The sequence below is a fragment of the Dromaius novaehollandiae genome, chromosome Z, assembly GCF_036370855.1.
Source record: "Dromaius novaehollandiae isolate bDroNov1 chromosome Z, bDroNov1.hap1, whole genome shotgun sequence".
In the NCBI taxonomy this organism is placed as follows: domain Eukaryota; kingdom Metazoa; phylum Chordata; class Aves; order Casuariiformes; family Dromaiidae; genus Dromaius; species Dromaius novaehollandiae.
The window spans coordinates 393,417-409,878 of record NC_088132.1 but is presented as its reverse complement, the minus strand read 5'-3'; the positions used below and the strand labels follow the sequence as shown (position 1 = coordinate 409,878).

Here is a 16,462-nt window from a genome sequence, read left to right as displayed (position 1 = left end):
GGACAAAAGTGGTATTTAATAGACACTGTGATGCAAGGGGGAAAAGTTACAGCAAGAGGAGGAATAAAAAATTGCTGATGTTCCTGATGCTGTAAATCCACACAGCTCTGCTGACTTCAGTGGAACTATAGTGATTTACAGTAGATGAAGGGCTGACCTAAGAGTTAACAGCTTTAGGGTGCACTCACCATAATATGGAGTGAGACTTCTTCAGGCACCAAGAGAGTTAAGCCCTGAAAGTAGAGGAAGAAGCAATGATGGAGACAGGAGAGAGGAGAAGGACAAGGATGGAAAGCTGAGAATCAGAGTGACTCTGGTAATCAGAGTCTTCAGAGGTAATCAGAGTCAGAGATAAAGGCAGAGAAGGTGAGGCTCTGTAAGGACATGGGAGGAAATGCATGAAGAGCAAGCTGGAGGGAAGAGATGATGGATGTTAGTCATGATATCAGTAGACCTGGCTTGAATGCTGCTTAGCTGCAAAAATCATGTCATGAAATGAAGAAAAGGTGGTTTAGAAGGGAGATCAACTTTTTGTGCTGAAGTGATTTATACGATGAACAGTAATACACTGGAGCCAGTGTAGCATGGCATGGGGGAGGGTAATGGAGGAAAGAAACACTGGCTAATATTCTCCTACCAATAGCGATTTGGGTGCCAGCTCTGTAGTGCCCAATCTGAAACAGTTTCAAAGGTCTAATTCTCAAGGAGTGTACTTTTTGAAAGTTAGACACTATTAGCGTCTCTGTAGTTAGACACTTCATGTTAGCAGTAACTTTAAAAAACAACCTGAAATCCCAGAGCAATTGGAATGGCAGCACAGGTCATACCTGAGTCAAAGGACAGGGCGAAGATTCCTGGGACAGCTCACATGACCGCTAGCAATCAGAGGCACTGTGTCATGCTTCACGTGAAAGATGCAGTTCTCTTCATAAAACAGTGTTTTGATACTTCAATGCTTGTTAAGGTAAGGGTTGGAAAGTGCCTGTTGCATTATCACCCATGCTGCCCCTAACCCGTGAAAGAGAACTCTGAATGCAAGAGTTGTGAAGTATGGCCCAGCAGCACTCAGCACAGATCTCCAGTCTTGGTGAAGGGGACAGTAAAAGTAACACATTTTCTCTTCTAAGAAAATTCCCTTTCTTTTCATCACAATCCAATCTGTGTATGAAAAAAAAGCAACTTGTCTTGTGCAACACAGCCAGTGGATCTATCACCATCCATTCATCAATCTTGCAGCAAAGACAGAAACTGCTGCTGTGGGGCGGGGTAGGGGTGGTGAACTATAGTTTGTTTGGAAACTGTCCAGTACACCTGGAGCTGCATTTCAGCAGCCATCAAGAAGCAGCACCTTGGACCAGCTGGCACCTTGCATGCACTCCAGAGTGCTGAAAAAAGCATCATCCCTTCTGAGTGGCAGAAACAGACTGGACTGCGGCAATACTCCCCATTGCAAATTGACAGGGGAGCTTCAGCCAGCATGCTTGTCCGCGTCTTTGTGGCTGAAGAGGTGTCTGGAGGTGGGAGAACAGCCTAGCAGCCTAAAGGGAGACTTACCACCTGCTACAGAGTCTGCTGAGGGTCACTCTGCTTCAGTCAGCTGTTGAGATACGAGCATCTTCCGCAGAACACCCCCTGCACACCACCTTGCATACATGGTGGTCACTGGGACAGGACAATTTCCCGTGTCTGGAACATCAGCATGAAACTCACACAATGCTTAAAGCTGATTCTAAGTGGGATGAGGGGCTCGTGCCCTGCAAGTAGTGAATTCCATTCTTTAAGTATGACATTAAAACAAACTCACTTAATTTTACACCCAATTAAATCAATAAGCTTTAAATTGGAGAAGGCACTGTGAGTAACACATTTTCTTAGCCACCCATGTTTCTACTAATAGCAGTGATAAGTAAGAATGAGACTTTTCAATATTCTCTTTCCTAGCTTGAAAACAGAACAATGTAGAGAGGCTAATTTGAGAACGTCTTTTCTCTCCCCGATACTTTAGTTTGGGCCTTTTCAAAGGTGTTTGGATTTCTTGTCTTTACCATTTAGTCTGTGATTAGCATCAGCCTTTTCTAAGCTTGTACAGAGCAAAATGATCCTATCTCTCTCCAATAATCATATGATAGTGCCAGATTTTAACTTTGTAGTGTCACAGTTATTAATGACAATTAAAAAATTAACCCATATTTATGACATACATCACTTTTTTTGTGTTCTTTCCTCTCCCATTATGAAATATGCTACAACTGCTGGTCTAAATGTCAAAAGAAAGTGACCCTATTCACTCAACTAATATATTTAGAGGCTAGCGTGTGCCTGTTGGTACATCACATGATCTCTCAGTGTTCACAATTCACCTGAATTTACCTCTCTCAGAGCCATTATCACTACATATTACATTTAATAGGACACGCTTTAAGAGTACTCATTGTAACATATGCTAGTCTCCTTGCTGGAAAAAAGTTCTATCAGTCCTGGAGAAGGTTTGTGGAGTGGTTCCAGACAGGAAGAAACAGGACTGTAGCTTTGATAGTAGGGCTTGCCAGCCTTACTTTGTGATTTCTTTGTAATGACAGATGAAACAACAGTACTTGTTATGTAACTCATCACTGGTCAAGTGTGTGAAAGATCCAGGGAATTTCAGAGGACTCTCTTTTCCTTTACCAGCTTCAAGTACTGAGGACTTGACCAACTAGGAATCAAAGGGACTGCCTGGACTTGTGACATGGAACGGTGACTTTATTTTCTACCATCCTCTAATGTCATTGTTCTCAAGTAAGACCTAACTAGTTATTCCTGATTAAATTAATTAGTTCTATCCAACAAATGATCACAGCAACTGATTTTTGAAGCAGTATCCTCCTACATGTGGCACTGTTCAAACCTGTAAAGAGGTCTAGAAGATCCATAATAAAAAGACTATTCCTAACCTCTTGTGTATTGTGCAGTGGATTTTTCTGAAGGCCTCACTTCCTGGATTCAGATTATTCTAAAGTTTTACTAAAATGTATAGTTTCTAGACTGCAAGGGTGCTAAAGCTTACATGGGATCAAAAAGTGGTTATATTATTTCAGGAAGAGAATGCTTTTGCACCTTTTTAAGACAAAAGCCTCACCTCTGGCTCAAAAATTTCCTGAACTGCAGATGGCTGGAGGCTGGGTAGAAGGTGATGGAATGCCTCATTATGTGCCCTCCCCTGTTTTCAGACACCTCCTAGCTTTTGGGCATTGTGGGAAACCGTAAGGACTTGTGGTCTGCTCTCATACAGGCTTCCTTATGAGAAGGTAGACAACATGACCTGCCAAAGGCTCGAGGCTCAGAATGTAAAGGAAGGGACCTGGTAGGTTTCCCTAAGAATAACTTTGGAATTCCCAGCCAGTCTCGTGTACTTGGGGGTCAAGATGATTTACACATGATTATTGGTAGTGCTGGTCTCTTCAGTGTTGCCATAACACTGGTGTCTAAGAGTCCAACTCTGCATAGTATGTATGCTGCATCCCTGAGGCTGTGCATCCCTTTTTCTGTTCATTTCCGCCTGTGAACCATGAACTATTCATTTATACCTGTGAATGTCACTATATTCAATTGGTTCTCTCAAGGTTGATAGTTTCTAGAGACTACAGTGTATGACTGTCCAGTCTTGGCCTGCGTAATCTTACTTGCTTCAGTTTTTATGCATGTATTTAATCGCCCTATTTGCTGTATGGCATCTACATTTTGCTTGTTTAATTCCCCAGATCTGACTAACAGCTGATCCAGCTCATGGGCCATATGTCCCATAAAAATCCCAGTTTCTCCACCAGCTACACACTATACTCCTCCTCTGATAGGTCTGGTTTCCCTCCCTCCTTTTTCCTTCCTGCCTCGTACCTTATACTCCAAATACCTTTATTGCTGGGGTCAGAACTTAAATATTGTTTTTACTTACTTACTTACCTCAGGCTAGTCATAGGTTTTGATTTCCTACCTGGCTTTTACTAAGAGACTACTTATCGGTATGTAGTCTGAGACCTGCAGGGTCTTCAAAAAATTGTATATTCTTGTCACTTGCCCATCCGAAAACACATTAGCAATCCCTCTTCCTCTTGAGGTTTCCTACTCTTCTCTTTCCACTTGTTCAAGTGTAGAATCAGTTCCTGTATATCCTTGGGTCTCACAAGACATCAACATCTGTATTTTCACTTGCACATTTACTGAAAAGGCAAAGATAGGCTTGAATCAGGGCCTGTGTATAACTGAAACCTGTCTGAAGGTGTAAATGGCCTGAAACCATAGCTTGAAAGTGAGGGAACTGAACATCCATTTGGACTGTCACGGTTCTCTGCTTGGTGAGCTTACTGCCCTGCCTGTGTCATGGTCCCCTGGGCTCCTGCTTCACCTTCCCTCCCCGGGCAGCCACTCAGCTACTTTTGCTGCTTCCTGACATTCAGAACACGACCCAGGGCTTCAAACACCATATATGATACTTCATACTTTACCTGCTTTTCGTTGCAGGAGCGAGGCAACAGGACAACATGACTCTTCTCTTTGTTTGCTTCTCTTAACAGGGATCCTGTGCTGGTTATTGTCCCTCCCTTTACCCCTGCCCATCTGATCAGATGAAATCCCAGATGCTTTCAGCCAGACTTGAAAAAAGTTAAACAAACAGAACCGTTGATCTGACACCCTTGTTTTTGACCAAATACTAGGCAAGTGAGTATGTGCAGCCCAAATGATCTCAGCATGCAATCTGCCCATGACATGTGCTCATCTATTTTTGTTTTTGTTTTTTGTTTTTTTTTTTTTACCATGTACTGGACATTCAGACAAGGCTCTATACCAAAGAAATTCAAGCTAACATAGGACTTTTGGGAAAATATTTAGAGGGCACATTGCTTCAAACACAGTCAAACAAAGTGTTAAACTCTCTTGTGATCTCTTGTAGGAGCCATAGGAATGGTTCACGAGCCTCATGTGCAAAGGGTTGTACACATCTGAAGCCCAAAATAGCAGTTTGGGGCAAGCTTGTACTTCTAAAGCTGAAACACTCCCACTTAAACCCTTTTTGGTGGAGAGTGGGTTCCAGACTAAATTATAGTCTTCATAGAGAGGTTTTCATTGTCATATATATACAAAGCCAAAATAAAACAAAGAAAACAAACAAGCACATTTTTGTTGGAGATGTTTAAGTTTGCCTTTTGATAAAGAGTCGATTATTTTTCCACAGAGGAGACTTTTCAGATTCCTAAGCATATCTTTCATATATAAGCATATATTTCAGTACTAAATTGAGTAGAATTATGATAGAATGCACCCAAATTAAAACTTTTTAGATTCATGTTTTTGACATGGAAAGCTTTTTTATAGAATAACAGTAACCACAAAAGTCATTGCAGAAAGTATGTCTACTTTTTGTGATATTTACTTTTTTCCCTTCTCTTCTAGTCTCTCTGTACCCATGTTCCCGTTTATTCCTCTGACAGAGAACAGAAGAGCAGGCATATGTGGCCAGATCATATCCTGTCCACTTAGTATCCAGTAACCTCTCACTGACAGCACCCAGAAGTGGGTGTTGAGAAAAAGGGATGGGAACAGTGCAAGCACATATAACACTTTCCCAGGACTCTGCCAGCCCTGATCATTTGCAGTTTAGGGAGGAACGAGATTTGAGTTTATTTTCCATTCTTTTCTGTCACCTACTAATGGTTTCAGAACTGAGATTTTTGACAGTGAAAAATGGGAAATAGGAAAAGCAAAACTGCAAGAAACCTTTTTTGCCTATCCCCCTCCATGAAGAAAAAGGAAAGAGAAAAAAAAAAGCAAGCAAGAAAAAGAGAGACCTCCCCAGACATTTCCTGATCTGTTGTATTCTGAAGCAACCTGGAAGCCATGTATGAAGGGCAAGAAGAAAACACAAAATAATGTTTTGTGGGCTTACCTTTTCCTCTGACATTTTTCCTAATTCTAACAAAATGAAAAAGACAAAAGGCCCAGTGACCAAACAGGATGGCAGCAAGTGACCTTCCTCTCTCTCAAAGTCTTCAGTAAGACCCTTGAATATACTCACTGATTCAATCTGCAGCACAAGGGTTTTGGCACAGCCACCTAGATTTACTCCTTTACTCGCATGCACCCAGGTGCCTTGTGTGCCACCACCCAGAAGCACGCTTGGTGTTGGCTTGAGGGAGCCTAAACTGCAAGACTCTTTGAGTAGATATGAGAAACAACTGAGATCCTGTGCAGGAGTATGCGTGAGCTGATAAAAAGAAGATACAGAAGATAAAAAGAAGAGCAAGGGAGCCAAGTGGTACCAGTCTTAGGCTGGTGAGCTGCTTCTCCACTGTTCTACCCTGCCTTCGTGTCTTCTAGCACAGAAGAAAATGGCAATCTCCTTCTCCTGGCAGCAGAAAGGTACATGCTCCCTGGAGCGAGCTCTGCTGTCCTTTCTGGCTCTGTGGAGGGAACAGACTGGCCTTTAGGAGATATTGCAAAAAGCAAATCCCATTGCAGACCTTAGATCATCTAGGGAGAACACACATAGAGAACTAAACACCCCCCCCCGACACACTAAAACTCAGACTAATATGGGAGGGATTGGTAATAAATCATAGTGAAATCACAGCTGTTTTATAGTCTACATTTTAGGTCTGAATTTACCTCTTTTCCAGAAGCTGGGCTTACCACCCCCCTGGGACTCAGCTTTTCCTTGTGTTCCCCATAGCATGATCTTTTGTGCCCTCTCTCTTCTCTTACACTGTCTTCTGTCAGAGCAGCTGCAACCATCCTGCAGAAGGTGAAAGGGATGACCAGCTGCCCTTTCTACCCAGGGAGCTCAGAAACCTCAGGCAAATCCTGCAGAATGTCTCTGCACCCACAGACAGCCTGACAAAGCTGCGCCTTCCCAGAGTTCGTCTGGAAGATTGCTTGCTGGAGATATTGCTGAGACAGGCCCTCCCTGCAGGCAAAGCCAGTACTATCCCTGCTGGTGTCAGTACAGCTGAACTCTCCTCTCAATTTTACACAGGCCACACATGGCAAAATAGATAGCCCATGTTGAAGCATGGGATACAAACCACTGGAGACTCTGAGCAAGCTTCATTTTATTTCTGTGTCCACATGTTGCATCATAGAGTATCAGCAGCATGTGAAGAACCAAGAAAAGACCTACAAGGACTCGTCTAAAAGGTTAGCTTTGTATGTATTTCTGTGCTGACAGGACCCCCAAAGCCTTTTAAAGGAAGTATTAGTTATGCAGTCTTGCACTGGGGTCAGTTTTCAATTTTTTATCACAGAATGCCTTTAGATAGTGATGCATGTTCCCAATAGGACAGAGAATTATTCAGGAAAGAAGGGAGGCTAGTAACAGAAGAATGAATGTCCATTTCATTAGGAGTGGTGGGACTGTCAATGACAATGACTGAAGTTTAGTTACAGAAGGAGAAGAAAGCAGGCTAGACTAATACATTCTGATCTATAACACTGGCAGACATTACTGCTATTTTTTGGATAAGTAACAGAATTTATTGCCTGGCTTTATCCTTCACAGACTTTGTGTGTGCATTGTCATCAGCTGCATATTGAAGTAATTTCTCCTATCCCAGGCTGTGGTTTCCTGGAGAAATAAAATCAGACATTTGTAAAATCATTCTGAATGATGGAAGACAGCATTGCTGACTGTGTGAGTCTGAGGCACAGAGAGAATTTGCAAGGTGTCTGCAAAGTGAGAACATTCAGCACTGACAAGCTCTGACTTCCAGAGCCTGTGGGGGCTGCATTTCACTCTTGTGTAAGAATATTTAGCAACTAGTAGAGAAATTACCCATTCATCTACTAAAATCAAAAGTCAGACCTACAGAGGCATGAACTACAATGTGACATTTATCTCCTTGCTTGACTGACCTCAAAATCTTATGGAAGTACATGCATTTTTTCTTTTTCCTTCACATGTTGAGTCATTTTGGCAAAGATAGTCACTCAGAAAGAGTTTTGTTAAGCTGATACAGACAATAGTCTGCTCTGGTAATGGAGAATCTACTCCAAGCCTTCTTCTTTATTAGAATTAGACACTGATAAGTGAAGTAAGCCTAGGATGAAGTGACAAAGAAGGTATTTCTGTTGTTTGTTTTACTTGCCAATCTTTGAAAGCTTTTTTAGCTACAGACCAAAAATACCCACTATCAAGAGTGGGGCAAATTCCAACATCACATGAACAGCATATATCCATGTACCATGGAGCTGACTGAGGACAGAGGGAGTCAGAGGTATTTGTATTTCTATGTCTTTCAGGGACCTTTGAAATCTCTATATGACAGAGCAGTTAAGATGACCTTACTACCTTCGGCTGTAAGTGATGGGGAGATCGCTAAGCAAATGTGTGTTCATTTCAGTGGGCTGATTTACCCCCAGACTCTGGCTCCTGCTGGTGTTGGGGGAATGGATATAATGAAGTGTGTGTGTGTGTGTGTGTGTGTGTGTGTGTGTGTACATGTCCATGTGTGTAGGCTGTGTAATCATTTCACATCTAAAGGAAGTATAAGGAGAAAACAAACCCTTTCTGTGGATGCGGAGGAGCAAAGAGAAGGTGCAGAGAAAACCCAGGCAGTTCCACAATGCCCTGATAAGAGACACTGAGGAAGAAGCTAAAAAAGAGGGATTTCAGGTAAAGTGTTGCTTGACATGAGAAAAGACTTGATCCTTAATTCTTCTTGTGTTCAGACAAGCAGGGCCTTATGTTAGTTGTGAATAAACAGACTATGACAAATAACCCCCATCTTGACCATGGAAATCACCGACATGGTCCCAGGCTCTGGCCCTTTGAGACTAAGCGTGTAGAAGTGTTGTACATACGCAGCCACAGGGCATGTACATACTTTTGCAGGGTGGTGAGTGGTAGAATATATTGTCTGTTACAACTTTCAGGTGTATTGGGCACAAAAAACCCACTCGGTTGTATTCAGTCAACACCAGGACAAAATTATGCCGCCAAGTGTACAATTGTTTAGGTCTCCCAGGCATTCAAGCTAAGGGACACACTCCTGAGCTTTATTTCACTGTGACCGGCCCTCTCTTTTTTGAAAAATCATTTCCAGAGCAAGATGCTTCTTATAGCTTGCGTAAAGGGGGTAGGACTGGGCTCTAAAAAGACTCCCTCTCTGGCTGCAGTGCTTTAAGTATGATTTATGTTATAATTTCTCATTGCCTGAGGTGCCCTTCCTTCCTGGCCAGTGCAGCCCTGCCAAATTTGTTCAGAATGGTAGATTTTCTGAATGAATTAGGTCAAACCAATTCCATATTTCCTCTTTGCCTGAGGCAGTTAAAATCACTGTCAACACATTGACTGAGTTACTGGTCTGCTTTTCCACCAAGCCAACTCCAAGCCATTCAGCTGGTCATTGATGAATGAGACATGTTGGAGGACTCCAACTCATCAGTTAGTAACTAAAACAAAAGGTCACTAATGACTTTATCAGTACTTCTTACAAAGAGCATAATTGGATAATGGCTGGTGGGGAAAGAGATTAAAGACTTCCCTCCCCCCTGCCCAAACAGTTGTTAAAAGTCCTGATTTGCACCAGCCTAGAGAATGGAGTGAGTGGCAGTGCAGGGCATGGTACTGTAATAACTACAAGTCTGCATGCAGAATGCCTGGTCACTTGCTTGGAGAGGGGACGGCTATTAGAGACAAATGGGTGTCCAGACAATGAACAACAGATGCTCTCAAGCATCACCCTTCTCCAATGGAAAAATGAACATACACATCTTTGGGAGGACTTCAGGCACCCAGATATCTGCAGGAAGGGCAACGCAGCAGGGCACAGGTCCACCAGTGTTTAATTTTTTGCTCTGCTCTTACCTCATTTCTCTTCGCATGTAGACGCCTGAAGGAAATGGTTCCCAAAGAGAGATTTCAGGAACTTGACCTGTGCAGCTTTACGAAAAGAAGATCTCTGGAATGAATTGATAAATGTACAAGGACTTCATTTGGACTGGATAAAATACTGGGGAACACTTTGATTTGCTGCAGAGGAAATAAAAAAGAGCAAGAAAATATGAAGGTCATTTGACACAAACAAAGAACAAGGCATCACATAAGATTATGTTCGTTTTTCAAACAAGCTTTCAAAGGATCTGGTGCTTTCTTTTGAAGTCTCCAAGACCAGATCAAATGACTTTATCTAAGAAAACTGCTAGTTGCATTCCAGTCTAAGGGCCAATATTGAGCTATCTAGAAGCCAAACTGAGGGCCAGACTTGAGGTCTTAAAATTGCCCTTCTGGGCAGCCTGTGAACCCATGATATGTCTTCATTAAGAATGAGGAAAGGCCAAAGAGAGCATGAAACACATATACTCTCTGGTACAAACTTGATTATTACGGAGTGCAGAGCACCTGACACGTGGAAAAATGGATCTCCCAGAGTGCCTCAGGTCGGGCTCCCAGAAGCACTGCTCATGTTTCATACTCCCAGTCTTCAGAAGTTCTTTGTCCTTTTAGTGTCAAGAAGGGGAAAAATTAACAAGTAGCTCCAGTCTGAATGCCTCCACTGTCTTCTGCTTCTTCATACACAGTGAAAATTCACCCCTTGTCAAAACAGAACTTTGGATGAAGGGAAACAACAATCGGGAAAAAAATAAGATGCAATTTAATTTGTTCGGAGCTAGCAAATCTGAGCTCAAATGGATGCTGTTCCCATATGTCAAAAAGTACGGGGTTTACTATAAGAAAAAAGTCAAAGGGATGGAAAGGGATGGTTCCTTCCAAAAAACATACCTCTTGGCAAGAAGAGGGGCAGACCAGCTTTCGGCATTCAAGTACTGCAGGACTGAAGTGCTGAAGTTGACTAGTGACTGATTGAGGGGTCATAGGCAGTTCCTCCTGTCTGGGTCCTCTGAGAAAAGCTGCAGGTCTGCCTGGTGTAGGGATGCATGGACAGGCAGGACCATACGCAGTATGTGACAGTTTTCTGGAGGATTCCAGCAGAGTACGAATTGCACAGCAAGCCTAGCAATTGTAAGAGAATACTTTCACTATAGACAGGTACATGTGTATACACACACACACACAGACACACACAGACACACACACACACAGACACACACACACATACATGTGTATATATTTGTATGCACACACAGGCCTGTTTGGATAAAACAAATTCTGGATATGAGGAAATTTCATAAAATCTGAAATTCCCTCCCTAAATAACATGACAGTCCTTTTTCCTTGAAAAACAGGTTTTGCCTATGAGCAGTTGTGTTCACTGATAACTGGGACACATATTCAATTCTGCTTACCACTGCTCCCACTTTTCTCATCCCAGTTCCTTGTTTAACATGGCCTCAGCAGCCTAGTGCTGTTCCCTGCAAAATGCAGATTCCAAACCTGCATTGAGCTACCTTTCTACTCAGAGCCCGAATGTTTGTTCATGCCTTCAGCACATAGAAGAATGTTAATCACATGCGTGACAGCTGTTACAAGTTTCATTTTGAAGATGTAGGTTGATTTATGTGTTGAAGGCTGCTTACTCTGAGATATGCTCCCTCTCCTTCTCCTGCTCTCAATTCAGGCAGAATAACACCATATTCTGATTTACTAGTGAGAAATGGGAAATCATTGAACAACATTCTTCACATGACTTGTTACAGAGTCTTCCAAATGTCAGCAGCGAGACTACATTTCAGCTGCTGGAGTATTTGAGGAGTAAACAAGTCCAGATAACAAGAAAGTTTTAACTTATGTTTTGCACATTCTTGATGATTGCAGATGCAAGATGACGCTTGGAATAAAAAAGACTTTGTTTATCACTCCTGTGTTTAGATTTGGTAATGTTTTCTTCAATGTCAAATCATCACCACTTAAAGCCCAGCAAAAACTTTATAATAAATCTTGCTTTCATTAACATTTGTTCCATAAATCATGCTGACAGCATGATTAAAAGATTAAAATCCCAGCCTCTCCTGGCCTTACTGAGATCAGAAGGAAATGATGTGTGTAACCACAGGAAAGTGTGAGTGTACTTAGAAATTAAAATTGAGAATTGTCACAAATAATCAGAAGAAAATAATGATTTCAAAGGAGTGTACTTAGAACATGATTTAAGGCAAGTAAATTGCTAATCCTTTAAACTGCCTCCATTTCATCTCCTAAGGCTTTTCTGTCAATTTCGTTGTAATGGATGGTGGGTTGCATATGCTTGCTGTTGAGTCTCTTATATGATATTGACATCTTTAAGACATTCCTACAGCAGCAAACTGAAAATGACACTAGTGGCATCATGGTGATTTACATTCATGGGGCCTGGTTCAGAATTTTTGTTGTGTGATATTTCTAAAGTATGGTCTCTGGTTCTTAATAATCTAATTAAGGAACTATGCTCTATGCGGACCTGCACCTTTTATAGTCAATTACTGCCCCATGCATGGGATGTAAATGCATCTGTTCTGATCCCATGATTTTTACTCTGTCTTACACTGATGTAAATTCCTATTGAAGATCATAGGACAAGACAGAGGGAAGTAAATAACTAGACCCTGAACACTTAGCCCCACATTATGTATCTATAGAGGAAAGAACACACCTATCTTCCACAGTCAGGTAAAACTAGAGTTGATCTAGCAGGTGTCTGGGACAAAATATGTTCAAGATTTTTTTCTGAAAAAAATTGATAAGATTTTTTTCTGGATCATCCAGACACTGATTTGGGAATCAGGCTAGTGATGGAAGTGCTCTGAGCTGGTGCTAACACAGCTGCAGGGCTGGCAGTCCTGGGAGACTGTTCATGACCCAAGTGTTCCTCTGAATGCCCCAAAAGGCTGATACACATGTGAGTCCAGGAGGAAACTAGCATCCATTTTCAAGGGTCTCCTTCCTCCAGCACCAAGAACCCATCCCAAACCCCACAGGTAAAGAAAAGTCCTGAAAGGACAAGTCTAAAAGAGCTGATAAGACCATTTTATGACTCCTGATCTGCTCCTCAGAGCCACACAAGAACTTGCATAGTGTCAGAAGCTAAGATCGTATTTTAGTCCACATCTGGACCTGTTGTGCACTGGCTAAGCTGCATTGTGTTCTAGCACCTTTGCTCACTTCCATGCACACAAGCTGCCTCATTTTGGCAGGTCTAACATGAACATCAAAAGACCATTGTGTTAAATACATGGCTGGTCAGATCTTATGTGAATTACCTCTCTTACATTTCAGCTGCCTTGGTTTAGAATAAGAGAAGTTGAGGAAGTTAACTTTTATTCCCTTTCCTTTGAAAATCCTTTCTAAATCAGCTAAAAGTAACATACAGCCCTTCATTCTTTCTACATCCTCAAAGGTCTTCTAAGTCTGGATGACTACTAGCACCTGGACTGTGATTCTGAAATACTTACAGCCATTTAAAATACTTTAGTGTGGGCAGTAGGAAATAACCATGCACAGATGCAGTCAATAAAAGGAAGAAGAAGGAAAGAAGGAGGAGCCGAGTGTATCCCGCTGAGTGGTTGTTTGTTCAGTTTTCAGTGTAAGAAAATGGACAAACACAGCCACTCATAAAGGAAGAACACATAAACAAACTAATTATATGTTTATTAGAGGTCAAATTCTGCAATATTTATGCTGCAGATGGATGACTTACTATCCAGTTTCCCCTCTTGGAGCCAGCAGATCAAAGTAGACTGAAAAGGCACTCAAGCAGAAGCCAGTGTTGGAATATATTCCCTACACATCTTCAGAGAGGGGCCAGAGGGCTGGATTGCAATGTGGACTCATAGAATCTCCAGGGGTCCCATCTCACCGCTTCTCAAATGCGTAAAGGAGGAGTACGTGGTCAAACACGCATCTGGTAAGAAAGAGGGCACAGCAGTGCTGTAAGGAATGGAGATGAATACTTTCTGCCCTGCAGGCTTCCTGGGGAAGAGTCATGTGCTCTGGACATTGTAGAGGGAGGTACCTGCAGAAAGGAAGGTGCCTGTGTGATGGGAGCATATGCATCCCAGCTGATTTCAATAGAAACTGCACTCCTCAGTCACTCTGTCAGCCTTCGGAAATCTTTACAGGTTGGAAAGCGATTTCCCTTCAGAATCTATTCTATTTACATAGCATTAACCAAGAACATGTTAGTAACCAAGGTCAAGGTCCAGCCACTGCATTGCTAGTGTTCAGAGAGCCAATAACTTTGACTGCCGCCTCCGCCCAGCCTAAAGTTGCAGGTAATCTTTCTAAGTGAGAAGAAAGAAGAGGAAAGGGGAGAAATGCCAGAAAAGTTCATTATAAAGCCAAAATCTTGTATGTTTTGGAATCTTTGGGAGAGAATTTCTTGAGGACTCCTCAGAGTTCTGGGGGTCATGGAGAAAGAAATAAAAAAGAGGTTAGTAAGGCACATTGCTGAGACTGCTTTCAGTAAGTCAGTCTCTCCTGGGAAGCAGCTGCAGCTCTTCTTTTGAAGGTTTACTTTTGGTTTTTATGCTCTATTCTTTCCCCAGCTCTTTTACATTGATCTAGGCAGGATCCCTGGGATGTGACCATCTCAAAATGACTGTTCTTTTTGGAGTCTTGCATGTAGACTGCACACACTCCCTCTTTTTAGCTCTGTAACTGGACACCCTTTCAGCTGTGGTAATTATCAGGCCCTTTAGTGATCATTGGCTGCCTCCCAGCTGGTTGCCAAGTCATTTCCTGTAACTAGGGCTGGGACTGCGGAGGAAATGGATTCTTGCTGCTGGTCTTTGGTCCCTCTTGAGGAATGCATTGTCAGTTGAATAGCACAGACTTTGGGAAATTATCATCGGTGAACTGAAATCCCAAACAAGCTGGATATGCCATTTAGGGGGTCCCTGAAAGGAGAAGGTGTTCATTGAAGCCTGAAAAGAATAGCAGTAAACAGGGCCAGCAAGTGGTTCATAGTCGCTAGAACGAATGCTGAGGCACAAAGCTCAGCCAAGAACAAGGGAAGCTTTAGCCTCTGAAGCCTAGGACACACGCTAGTATGCTTCCTGGATCAACAAGCAACTTTTAAAGAAAGCAAGTGCCTCGCAGAGATGAGGATGGCACCAACCTGTGATGTCCTTGCACACAACTCATGCAATTATTATTATTATTATTATTATTATTATCATCATCATCATCATCATCATCATCATCTGTTGCTATTATTACAGTATCTATTTTGAGAGGCTCTGGTAAACTGAGTTGCCTCTTGGCACGGTGTTGTAGGACACCCTGAAAGGACTCTTCCCTGTCTTGTGGTTGCACTTAGGATGATGCACAGGACCAGTGGCACCGTATCCAACAACTGAGACAGTGGAAGAGGGCAGGACCAGATGAGCACGCCGTTCACTCTGCCACAAGAAGATGCTAGAAATATTCTCTGCTCCTGTAAGGAATATCATTATTATGGGTGTTTCTCCTGTACCAGCTAGCCTCCCTTGAAAAACTTAAGCAAGCATCTAATCATGGAGAAGAGTCAAGGTTTCACTGTTTGAAAGCAGACACAGCAACTACATGCACAAGAATTGCCTAGGAGACCGTCCACTGCATGGAAGAACACAAGCCAGGAGAACAACAGGAGGACATCATCAGCCATTGCCTTGTGGAGTCTCTGGTGCATTGGACCTGGCAAGAAGAACAGCCTTTGCTACTATAAAGGGCTCTAACTCCCATCTGCAAGAGTCAGCCAGTGCCTAGTACTGGTTGCCAAGTGGGTCCACATGCAATAGACTGGAACTGCCTAGGGACTTGTCACTGTGATATTCTCCAGCACTGTGAGGTGTAGGCAGGCACTCCTGGCATTCAGCACTGCTTTCCTCCACCACTCCTTTGATCATTTTTTTTCTGGTTATGAAATATCTTCAGAGTCACACCAGGAACAATGGGCATAACAGTTGCAGAAGAAGCAGCAATATGAAGTTTCTGACTTGGGACCTTATGGGATTCACTCACAAATGCTGAGGGAACTGGCCAATGTCCTTTCAAGGCCACTCTTGACAATACTTGAAAGGTCAAGGCAAATGGGAGAGGTGTCTGAGGACTGGAAGAAGGGCAAGAAGGGCAAGAGAGGCATCTGAGAAACTTCAGATTGGTCAGCCTTACCTTAGTCTCTGGAAAGGTGGTGAAGCAAATAACAATGGAAATCATTTCAAAACCAGAAGAGCAAGAAGGTGATTAGGAGTAGTCAGCACGAATTTATAAAGTGGAAATCATGCCTGACCAACCTGGAAGCCTTCTACAATGAGATAACAGGTTTGGTGGGAGAGGAGAGAGAAGAGAATGTTGTCTACCTTGACTTCAGTAGAGCTCTCAACATTTTCTCCCATAACAACCTCATATACAAGCTGATGAACTACAGGCTAGATGAGCAGAGAGTGAGTTCGATTAAAAATTGTCTGAACTGCTGGGTTCAAAGGGTTGTGGTCAGTGGCATGAAGCCCGGCTGGAGGCCAGTCACTAGTAGTGTGCCCCCAGCCAGTACTATTTAACATCTTCATTAATGACTTAGAT

At 42.6% G+C, this 16,462-nt stretch overlaps 1 long non-coding RNA gene across 7 annotated transcripts in view; it reads left to right on the top strand.

Moving 5' to 3' along the window:
- The window catches only part of LOC112982744 (uncharacterized), a 35,163-nt gene extending 23,379 nt beyond the window's left edge, over nt 1-11,784 (top strand). For 2 of the 7 annotated variants that reach the window (XR_010385914.1, XR_010385910.1), the window contains 4 exons: nt 4,551-7,167; nt 8,269-8,325; nt 8,484-8,641; nt 9,857-11,784. This is a non-coding gene — a long non-coding RNA (uncharacterized LOC112982744). The remainder of the gene's footprint in view (nt 1-4,550; nt 7,168-8,268; nt 8,326-8,483; nt 8,642-9,856) is intronic. The other 5 variants (XR_010385915.1, XR_010385913.1, XR_010385912.1 and 2 more) reach the window with 5 other exon arrangements.
- The last annotated feature ends 4,678 nt before the right edge of the window (nt 11,785-16,462 follow it).